An 11,114-nucleotide genomic window follows, 5' to 3' on the forward strand; every position below is an offset into this window, starting at 1 on the left:
GGAAATACTAATTAAGGAATCTAGATCAAAAGTCTTCAGAATCCACCAGAAGAGCAAGTTAGCAATTGCTATTAAAGTTTTAAGTATACATATACACAGAAAAATACTGTAATGATAATAGCAACTAATAATAGTAGGCATTTATTGACCACTTAGTATGTCCAGAAATTGTGCTAAGCTCTTTTACATTCATCATCTCATTTCATTCTAACAAACTAGTGGAATAAGTACTATTGTGATCCTCAATTTAAAATGACTATTAAAAAGCATAATAGTTATGTTAGATTGTTTGCCCAAGCTCACACAATAATTTCTGCTGAAATCTCTGGTGGTCTGATTCCCAAATTCATACTCTTAGCAATTATACCAAACTGTTACCAGTGGTTATCCCTTAAGAGGGCAGATATTTTCACTTTTTACTTTATACATATCTGCACTGTTTGATTTTTTTACAATAAGCATCATTACATTTTTAATTTTTAAAAAGTGTTAAAATTTATGTTTACAAAAACAGCACATAAAAAGGTAAACATATCAAAATTTTGATCCAATAATTTATTACAAGAAGATAGTCAGCACAGTGCAGAAAATATAAAATGAAGTTTGTGTCTGTACAGTCCTAAGGTCCTGACTGTCCATTAGTAGGGATTGGTAAAATAAAACAATACACCCTGAAATGAAAAAATGCAGCCATTAAAATTAATGAAGTAGAACTTCATTAAAGAAATGGAAAGATGCCCATGACATACTGAGTTTATATAGCAGATTACAGGAGTGTGTATAGAATGATAAAATTATGTGGATTAATAGCCATCTAGTATAGACAGATAGATAGATAGAGAGTTAGATAGACAGACAGACAGATAGATAAATAGATGTCATACATATCTAGAGAAATGTCTAAAAGGACATTTACAAATGTTAAGCTTCCTCATCTCTTGACAGTGGAATTTAGGGCCCTACCTACTTAATTCCTTAAAGGTTTCCCTACTGTCCTTAGTCTTTAAAGTGTTTGTAAAAACAAAACAAAATATGTATTGCAGTAGCAATGAGCACACTCAGCACCCAGATCTTGGTTTCTGTTACCACTCTGCAATAAAAGAAACCAGGGCTTCTTGGAGAAATGGTTGATTCTAGGGCAGGATCAGGGAGTATACCAGATGAGGTTGGAGCATTGCTAGAAAGTAGGGAAGTACTCAAAAGTCACAAGGGTGTGGGACATGTCAAAGGGACACAGGAGCCAACCTGAAAGAGCTCCCAGTGGCCAAAACTAGAGCAATTTGAACAACAAAATAAATAACCTTGTATTAGATTATAACCTAAAGTATAAAATATACATGAGCACATGATGATATAAATAAATGACTGAATAAATAAATAAAGGTGGAGGAGAGACAAATCTTCCTTATAGAATTCCAAGTAATATGTGTAGATACTACCCCCTCCCCCAAGAAAGTGGAGGTTAACCTTCCCACCCCTCATCTTGAGTGTGGTCGGGAATTAATGACTAGTGTCCGAAGTTGAGTATAGAAAGGGAAAAATAATAATTTCACAGTTGAGAAACCTGGTAAACACTACGTTCGCTAAGTGATCCAGCTCAACATTTCCAGTGATCATTCACGTTATGTTGATATTGGGTACCTCCTAATATGATGTGATGAGAAAGGCACTTCATTTCTGTGGTATTCTTCCCTCAAACCCATAACTCCAGACTAATCATGAGGAAAATATTAAACAAACCCAAATTGACTGATATTCTGCAAAATACCTGATCATTTGGATTTGGCTGTTCTGTAAAAAAAAAAAAAAAAAAAAAAAAATTGCCAGATCAGTACTCTTCAAAATGGTCAAGGTCATGAAAAATAAGGAAACAACAAGGAACTGTCACAGACCAGAGGAGACAAAGGAGACATCATAGTTAAATGTAATGCGATATCCTAGTTGGGATCCTAGGACAGAAAAAAGGCATTAGTGGAAAAACAAGTGAAATTTGAGTAAAATCTAGTTTAGTTAATAGTATTATGCCAGTGTTGATTTGTTTTGACAAATATACCATGGTAATGCAAGGAGTTAACATTAAGGGAAACTGGGTGAGGGATTTATTGAAATGTTCTCTACTCTATTTTCAACTTCTCTATTTATCTAAAATTATTCCAAAATAAAAGATTTATTTTAAAATGCATCATTTTTAATAATGGGGGAGAGCTATTTTTTAAAAACTAAATGGACTAGGGCCGAGCCCGTGGTGCACTCGGAAGAGTGCGGCGCTGAGAGCGCAGGGACGCTCCCGCCGCGGGTTCGGATCCTGTATAGGAATGGCCAGTGCGCTCACTGGCTGAGTGCCGGTCACGAAAAAGACAAAAAAAAAAAAAAAAAAAAAAAAAAAAAACTAAATGGACTAGAAATTCTCATCACAATTCTGTCTCTAGACTACTATGAAAGAAAATTCCAATATTCAGTACACGGAGAAATTCCTATGGATAACAAAAAGCCCATCCAATGAAGCTATAATCTGTGATCCTTATGGAAAATCATTCCTAGGGCTAAAGAGGCTTTGAAATAACCCCAGATAAGGACTGGCTGGTTGGTTAGCTCAGTTGGTTAGGGCATGGTGTTATAGACACCAAATGTGAATGTTCAGATCCTCGTACCGGCCAGCCAAAGAAAAGAAAATTTGAGGATCAAACTTTCTGATCCAGGTCAGAGGTTGGCAAACTATGACCCGCAGGCCAAATCTAGCTTACTACCTGTTTTTGTACAGCCTTTGAGCTAAGAATGGTGCTTATATTTTTAAATGAATGAAAAAAATCAAAAGAATAATATGTCATGACCTATGAAAATTATTTAAAATTTAGATGTCAGTGTCCACACATACAGTGTTACAGAACACCCATGCCCATGCATTTATGCATTGTCATTGGCTGCCTTTGTGCTACAACGGCAGAGCTGAGTGGTTGCAACAGGAACCATAGGACCCACAAGCCTAAAATATTTACTATCTGGCCCTTTACAGAAAAAGTTTGTTGACCCTTGTTCTAGGTTAATGGGAGGCATTTAAATACTCCAAGGATTAAGTTGTCAGGCAAAATAAAATGCAATATTTGGGACATATGTATACAGATTATTCACTGTTTATCTGAAATTCAAATTTAACTAGGTGTCCTGTATTTTTATTTCCTAAATCTGGCAACCCTACCCCACTGAGGACTTCATGCCCCTGATATGCTAACCAGCAAGAATGAAGGGCAGAAGCCTCAGGTAAGCTGACCCCAGGATCACTCTGAGATGATGTACCCAGGCAGGACCCAGATGAGGTTGGGCTTGGAGAGGGGTGAGTAGGGAAGAGACCTGCAGTTCACCTTCGGTGCAAGTGAAAGACATGGTGAGTCACCTGAGTTTCAAGAATTTCCCAGGAATGGAAAAATACAGCACCTTCAAAGGGGGCACATATGAGGCTCCTGGCCAGGGCTGTGGTTACTCAGATATGTTCTTAGGTTACCTTGTTGGCATGACCGCAGAGGAATGCTGAAACGCTTGGCACCCAGCTCCCTGAACTTGGCTAGGCCAGGGCATGCTATGGATCTACCTAACAGAGGCCTCTAGATCCTTAGTGGGATAGATTTTCCTCCACCCTGAAAGCCTGTTTAGCATCCAAGTAGGATGAATCAGCCTTTCTCTTTTCCCATTCCTACCCCTTGTCCTCAGAGCCTAAGACTGAAGCAGTGACCTCCCTCCAGGCCTGTCCTTACCTGCCCCTTGGGTGGCAGCTTCCACACCCTTTGGTAGGTCTGAATCATTTCAGGTAACAAATTAGATGACCATGGCAGCCAAAAGCCTGTCCTTGCTGTACAATTTAGAACTTGGAACTCTTAAGATGACATTATGAAAGAGTTCTTGACATACAGCAGATGGTGCCCACTGAACGGGGATTTCCATGTTCTCAACTTAGAGCAGGGAAATATATCCTCCATTTGGTGGTAGATTTGCTCTGGTGAGAAACCCTCTCCCAAAAGAGCAGTGAAGCACATAGGTCCATTGTGCTTGAATAGCTGGGGGCACAGGGAGTAGAATGCATTACTTGGATGTGGTGGTTGTGGGTGTCTCCATCCGATGACTCTTCTAGATTTTCTTTTTCTTTTTCATCTTGATGGATACATTCAAATACCTAATCCTAATCCTTCAGAGAATCAACAGGACAGTGAAATATTTCACATTTTCATGGTTGAGTTCTTTCACTTTTGACAGTAGAATAAACAGCAAGTCTGGCTTTGAAATCAAACAGATTTGGCTCCAAATGCAGGTTCTGACATTCATCAATAGTATGATCCTAAGCAAGTGACTCACCATCTCTTAGCCTCAGTTTCTGCATTTGTGATATTATGATAATAAAAGAACCTACTTCATAGAGTTGGTGTGAGGAATAAATGCTACGGTCCCTGTAAAGAAACATGTACAGTCTAAGGGTTCAGATCCCCGCATTGGCCCACTGCCAAAACAAAAAAAAAAAAAAAAGAAAAAGAAAAAAAAAAACAGCACAAAGCAAGTGCTCAACAGTTATTATGATTGTCTTTAATATTAGTATGAAGACTCCCTTCTCTTAAAACTGCAGAAGTTACCTCCTAATACTTCAGAACACCAAAGAAGGAAATTTACCCAAGTCTGACATGTGTCCTCCTAGGAACAATAACTTAGAATCTCCCACAATGCTTAGCATAAAGAAAGTCTAAAGTACCAAGTAGGCATAGAGTTATAGGTAGGCAGAGATCAAGGCAGAGAAACACAGAACCTGGAATTAAGATTTGGGATAACCTGGTTTATGGTCTTGGTTTGGCCAGTAATTCAAGTTTCGAGTTTTCCTCATCAGAAAAGGAGAAGATGAGACCAAGGCCCCCTTTTAGCTCAATCCCTTCCGTGCAGTGGCAGTCCACCCCAGCACTTCCAAGTCTGTCCACCAGATGGCATATGAGTGCCAAATTGACCAGGCCACCTTCCAAATCTGAAAGGATACATCTTATTTTATTATTCTTGTTTAATAAAACAGCAACTATGATATTTTTGCAAGCTACACTCTTAAAATTTTTTCAATCAAGAAAAAAATTTTTTTAAATTTTCAATCAAAAGAGAGTAATAATTGATTATAATTTTATACTCAATTTTATTTAGGTAGAATTTACATACCATAAAATTCACCAAAGTGCACAATTTAATGATGTTTATTTCCAAGTTGTGCAACCATTACAAAAATCCAATTTTAAAACGTTTCCATCACCCTAATAATATCCCTCTATAAGCTATATTTTTAACTTTTAAAAATTATGTCAGGGCTGGCCGGTTGGTTCAGTTAATTAGAACGCAGCCTTGTAACACCAAGGTCACTGGTTCAGATCCCTGTACTAGCCAGTCGCCCAAATAAATAAATAAAGATTATGTGCTATTTCAAAATCTTTAAGGGAAAAGAGAATAATATCCATGTATACATATGACAGAGATTTAACAAATGTTAACATTTTGTAAGCATAAATAGATTCAATATTGCATATACATTTCTTTATCTCCCCTCCTTCCTGCCTCTCCAGAGATAACCACTATTCTGCTACTGGCAGGTATCTTTCCTTCCATGTTTTGATATTTTTATTTCATATGTATGTACCCATAGACAATATGTGGTATTGTTTTTGCTTTTTTGGGTTTTTTTTGGTGGCTGGCTGGTATGGGAATCTGAATCGTTGACCTTTGTGTTACAAGGCTGCACTCTAACCAACCGAGCTAACTGGCCAGCCAGTGGCATTGTTTTGTTTCCTTTAAAATTTCCATAAATGCTGTCATACTATTTATATGCTTTCATAAGTTGCTTTTTTTTCCTACTATTTGGATAAATATTCCCTAATTGCACTTGACAAAGATTGTACCAGTTTGCATTCTCACCACCAGTACGTAAAAATGCCAGTTTCCCTTGCTAACACAGAGTGCTCTCAAAGTTTTGGATCTTTGACAATCTCACATTGAAAAACTTTATCTTGGTAGTTTTAATTCATTTTACTCAGGTTATGAATGATATTTAGGATATTTTCATCTGTTTAATACCAATTTGTACTTATTTTTCTTTGGCCATTTTTGGGGGTTGTTAGTCCTTGTCCTTTTTTATTAATTTGTAGTTACTCTTTCTATATTTAAGGAAGTTAGCCCTATGCCATAAATAAGTATTTCAAATGTTTTTTCCAGTGTGTTGTTTGCCTTTAGACTTTTGGTATGGGTTTTTTTGCAATGAAGAAATGTTTTATTTTTTGCAGGCTTTCCCCCTCCATATTGTTTCTAAAATTACTTTATTAATTCTCCTAGTATTTTTATGGTTTCACTTTAGCATATAAATCCTTGATCCATTTGGAATTTATTTCTGTGTGCATAATGAAGTAGGGTTCCAGTTTTATTCTATGTTTTCCAGTTGTGTGAAATCCTATTTATTGAATAGCCCATTGTTTCCTTGAAGCACATTTGCCATCTGTATCACATATTAAATTTTCGTGTGCATTTTTGTCTAGTCATGGACCAGCTTACAGGCTCAATTCAAGGGCAAGTCAAAGCTGGGGGCCATAAATAAGGAATCTGCAGAGCTGACTGGATTCTATGTTCTGAGTCTGGACTTGCTCTGTACAGCCTCTGAGCTGCTGGACTCTCAAGAGAGCATTATCAGCTGCATTTGGTTGCTGGATGCCAAGAAGGAGGCCCTTGATTTAGAATTAAGGGGCCCTGGGAAGGTAGCACTGCAATGTTGTCAGTTCCCTGATAACATAAAGCATATGAGATAATGGATTAAAGCCAGCCAGGAAATTCACAAACTGATTCTAAAATTTATATGAAAATTAAAATGACCTAGAATAGCCAATATAATTTTGAGAAAGGGAAATAGAATAGGAGGATTTACATGATCAGATTTCAAGACATCATAAAGCTACAGTCATTATGACAGTGCAGAATTGGCACAAAGATAAACAGATTAGTAGAATAGAGTCCAGAAATAGACTGTATATGTATGATCACTTGATTTATTACAAAGGCCCAAATGCTATTCAATGGAGGAAAGAGTTTTACTGTCAGTAAATGGAGCAATAGGATATGTCTTTTTTTTAAAAAAAAACACCTGTATCTCACACCACACACAAATATTAATTCAAGATGGGTCATAGACTTAAATGTGAAAAGAAAAACAATAAGACTTCTAGAAGAAAACATACAAGGTGACCTTGAGGTAGGCAATAATTTCTTTTTAATTTTTTTCTTGGCTGCTGGCTGGTACAGAGATCCGAACCTGAGACCTTGGTGTTACAAGACTGTGCTCTAACCAACTGAGCTAACCAGTCTGCCCAAGATTTCTTAAATTAGCAGAAAAAGCACTAATCATAATAGATCAATTCTATCTGTTGTTCAGCATTTATTGAGTGTCTACTGGGTGTCCTATGCTCTGCCAGGAGCCAGAGACACAACTGTAGAAAATATGTCAGCCTGGCCTTCCAGGAGTTCACTGTCTAATGGGCCAGACAGGTGCCTATTCAGGCAACAATACTGCAGCTTTCTAGGGGCTCAGTTTGGGTAATCACAGAAGCCAGTGGAGTCCAGAGGAGAGGTGTCCTACCCAGATTTCAGGAAAGGCTTCTGGGAATCTGTGAAATCAAAGCCAAACCTTGAAGGACGAAGGAAGTCAGACAGGTCGTAGCAGTAACAGTGTTTGTGAAGTCCTGGCAGGGAGAAGAGTGGGTGGGTAGAACTGTAAAATATTCAATTTGGTGGAAGCAGGTGTGTGAGACTTAACATGGTCTCAAGAATGTGTCTATATTATTTTCTTTTAATTGATCATTTAAGCCAGGGGATTCTCCAACTTCACCGACCAAAAGAATCATCTTCAGACTTCTAAAATGAACATTCTGGGATGCTACCACAGAATGGTTATCCAGTAGGTGCAAAGTGGGCCTAGGGATCTGCATTTTAATTAACCCCCCCTTCCCCCCATGCTGCTGATCCTGCCAGTCCTCAAACCACCCTCTGAAAAATACTGATTTAGCATGAAGGTTCTTCCCCTGGGGAACTGGAAAATACTTTTCCAGGCAGTGTGGGGGTGAGAGCTGAGGGCTTTCCTGGAAAATCAGACTATGATGCAGGTGATTCTAAGAAGTCTCTGGTTAGCTCAGTTGTTGAGAGCACAGCCATGTAACACCAAAGTCAAGGGTTCAGATCCCTGTACCAGCCAGCTGCCAAAACACACACACACACACACAAAAACGAAACTAAGAAGTCTCCTTCTTTAGACACTAGAAGGGAGCGCACAGGTGTCTGAGGAATGAAGCTGCCAGTCGAAGAAAGCTGTAGTTCCTGGGAACTCTGCCTAGTAACTAGGCAGCCTAGAAAATGGCCCAGCATGCTCTGAGGCCTCTGGTCCAATCCCTGTCCTCCTCATGAATATGTATGAGTCCCCAGAAGTCCCCAGCTGGATTTCCAACCTGCTCAAAACACCTTACATACACACACACTCTCATATCCGTCATCCTTCCTCTTCTCTGCAATAGTTAGCAACATCTTTAGCTCCCTGCTTCAGAACTGACGAAATAATGGGACCATTTCGTGATCTGAGGATACACCCACAGAATATTTCCAGGGCCTGGCACCTGAATTAGGACACTGTGCAAAAAAAAAAAAAAAAAAAAAAAAAATTAAACAAAATGAATGTTTAAAGTCAACCTTGAAAGTCCTAATGCCATCAAGAAGATGCGGGTGTGTGGTATGTGTCCTCGGTGGCCGATAACTGTTGAAGTAGACACTGTTGATTGCCTCCCTGATAGCTACTTCCCCCCATATTCCCTAGTAGAGGCCCTGTCTCCCCTTTTAAGCCATGGGTGAGCTCCTGAGTCACTTCCTGGGGCCACGGAGAAAAACAAGATAGAACCACAAAACTTAAGGCAAGGTCAAGGGTTCAGATCCCTATACTGGCCAGCTGCAAAAAAAAAGGTGGCATAAAAGAAGTCAGATACAAGAGTATATATTCTATTGTTCTGTTTGCATGATGTTCAGGCACAGACAAAACTATTAAATATAGTAGTAAGGGTTGGAAAACTGGTTACCCTGTAGGGGTGGACAAATAGGAAAGGGACATATACCAGGGATCCTTCTGGTGATGGAAATGTTCTGTTTCTTGATCTGGGTGTTGGTAACATGGGTGTATGCATATGTAAAAATTCATTGATAATAGCTAAAAAGTGGAAGCAGCCCTTTATTTTTTAGTAGGGCTGTTGTAACAAAGTACCACAGACTGAGTGGCTTAAACAATAAAAAATTATTTTCTGGAGACTAGAAGCCCAAGATCAAGGTGTCAGCAAGATTGGTTCCTTCTGAGGCCTCTCTCCTTGGCTTGTAGATGGCGGCCACCTTCTCTCTGTGTCTTCCCATTGTCTTCCTTCTGTGTGTGTCTGTGTCCTAAGGACACTAGACAGATTGGGTTACAGCCGATCCTGTGACCTCATTTTACTTAATTACCTCTTTAAAGCCCTTATCTCCAAATACAGGCACATTCTGAAGTAGTGGGAGTTAGAACTTCAACATATGAATTTGGGGGTGGGGGGTGGGGGACACAATTCAGCCCATAACATACTCAAATATTCATCAACTGATGAGTGGATAAACAAAATGTAATATATCCATATAATGACATATTATTCAGCCATAAAAAGAAATGAAGTACTGACATATGGATGAACCTTGAAAACATCATGCCAAGTGAAAGAAGCCAGACAGGACAGTCTCCATATTTGTGAAGGTTAATTCTAGATGTCAACTTGATTAGGCTAAGGAATACCGAGAAACCTGGTAAAGATATCTTTTTAGGTGTGTCCATGAGGGTGTTTCCAGAAGAGATTAGCATGACAGCCTCAATGGACTGGGTGAGAAAAATCCACCCTCAATATGAGCAGGAACCACCCAATCTGCTGGGGGCCCCAAGAGAATAAAAAACAGAAAAAAAGGCAAATTTCTCTCTCTATCTGCTGGAGCTGGGATATATTCTTTTCTCCTGTCCGAAGACATCAGTGGTTGAGCCTCTTCAGCTTTTGGGTTCCAGGACTTACAACAAGGACAACATCAGCTTCCCTGGTTTTGAGGCCTTCAGACTTGGACGGAGCTGTGCTGCTGGCATCCAATTTGGAGATGGCCTATCATGGGACTTCTCTTCTCAACTGCATGAGCTAATTCTCCTAATAAATCCCCTCTCATATATTGATAACATATCCTGTTGATTCTGTCTCTCTGGAGAACCCTGACTAATACAATATTGTATGATTCCATTCATATGAGACGTCCAGAATAATCAAATCAGTGGAGACAGAAATCAGATGGGTGGTTGCCAGTGCAGGCAAGGAGATAGTGGGTAGAGAGTGTCTTTTGGGAGATGACAAACATATTCTAGAATTAGACTGTAGTGATGTTTGCACAACTCTATGACTATACTGAAAAACTGTTGTATGGTACATTTTAAATGGATGAACTGGCTCTCTTTTCCTTTCTCCACTATCATGGTGTGTGCGGTTAGTCGACTCTGTTCCTTGCCATGTCTTCTAACAAGACTCTCAAAATCAGGTGATTCTTAACCAAGAAACAAAAGCAAAATCATCCCATTCCTCAGTGGATTCAAATGAAAATCAGGTACAAGGGCTGGCCTTTGGTTAGCTCAATTGGTTAGAGTGTTTAGAATGTGGTGTTACACCACCACAGGGAGGGGGGCGGGTAACAACTCCAAGAGGAGAAATTGGAGAAGAACCATGCTGGTTCTATAAAGAAATGCACATGAGAGAGCACACATATTTATGTTGTATCAATGTCACTGTCATCTTGGCATATCAAGCTGAAATGTCATCACTGTCTGGACAGTTGGACATGTTTTATTGGGAAAATTCTTGTTTTATGCTCTGCACTAGTAGATTGGTTCAGTAATAAATACGTGAAACCTTGTGTTTGAAAAACATGTGGATGAAATTGTATTGCATGTGAATTATTCCTCAATAAAGCTGTTATACAAAAATTCATCGCACATTACACTTAAGATTTATGAACTTTATTGTGTGTAATTAAACCCC

General features: G+C 39.0%; 1 pseudogene; it reads left to right on the forward strand.

The window, feature by feature from the left end:
• Window positions 1–10,588: 10,588 nt before the first annotated feature.
• On the forward strand, window positions 10,589–10,814 carry LOC134369338 (large ribosomal subunit protein eL39-like; annotated as a pseudogene).
• The last annotated feature ends 300 nt before the right edge of the window (window positions 10,815–11,114 follow it).

Source organism: Cynocephalus volans, chromosome 2 (genome assembly GCF_027409185.1).
Source record: "Cynocephalus volans isolate mCynVol1 chromosome 2, mCynVol1.pri, whole genome shotgun sequence".
NCBI lineage: Eukaryota > Metazoa > Chordata > Mammalia > Dermoptera > Cynocephalidae > Cynocephalus > Cynocephalus volans.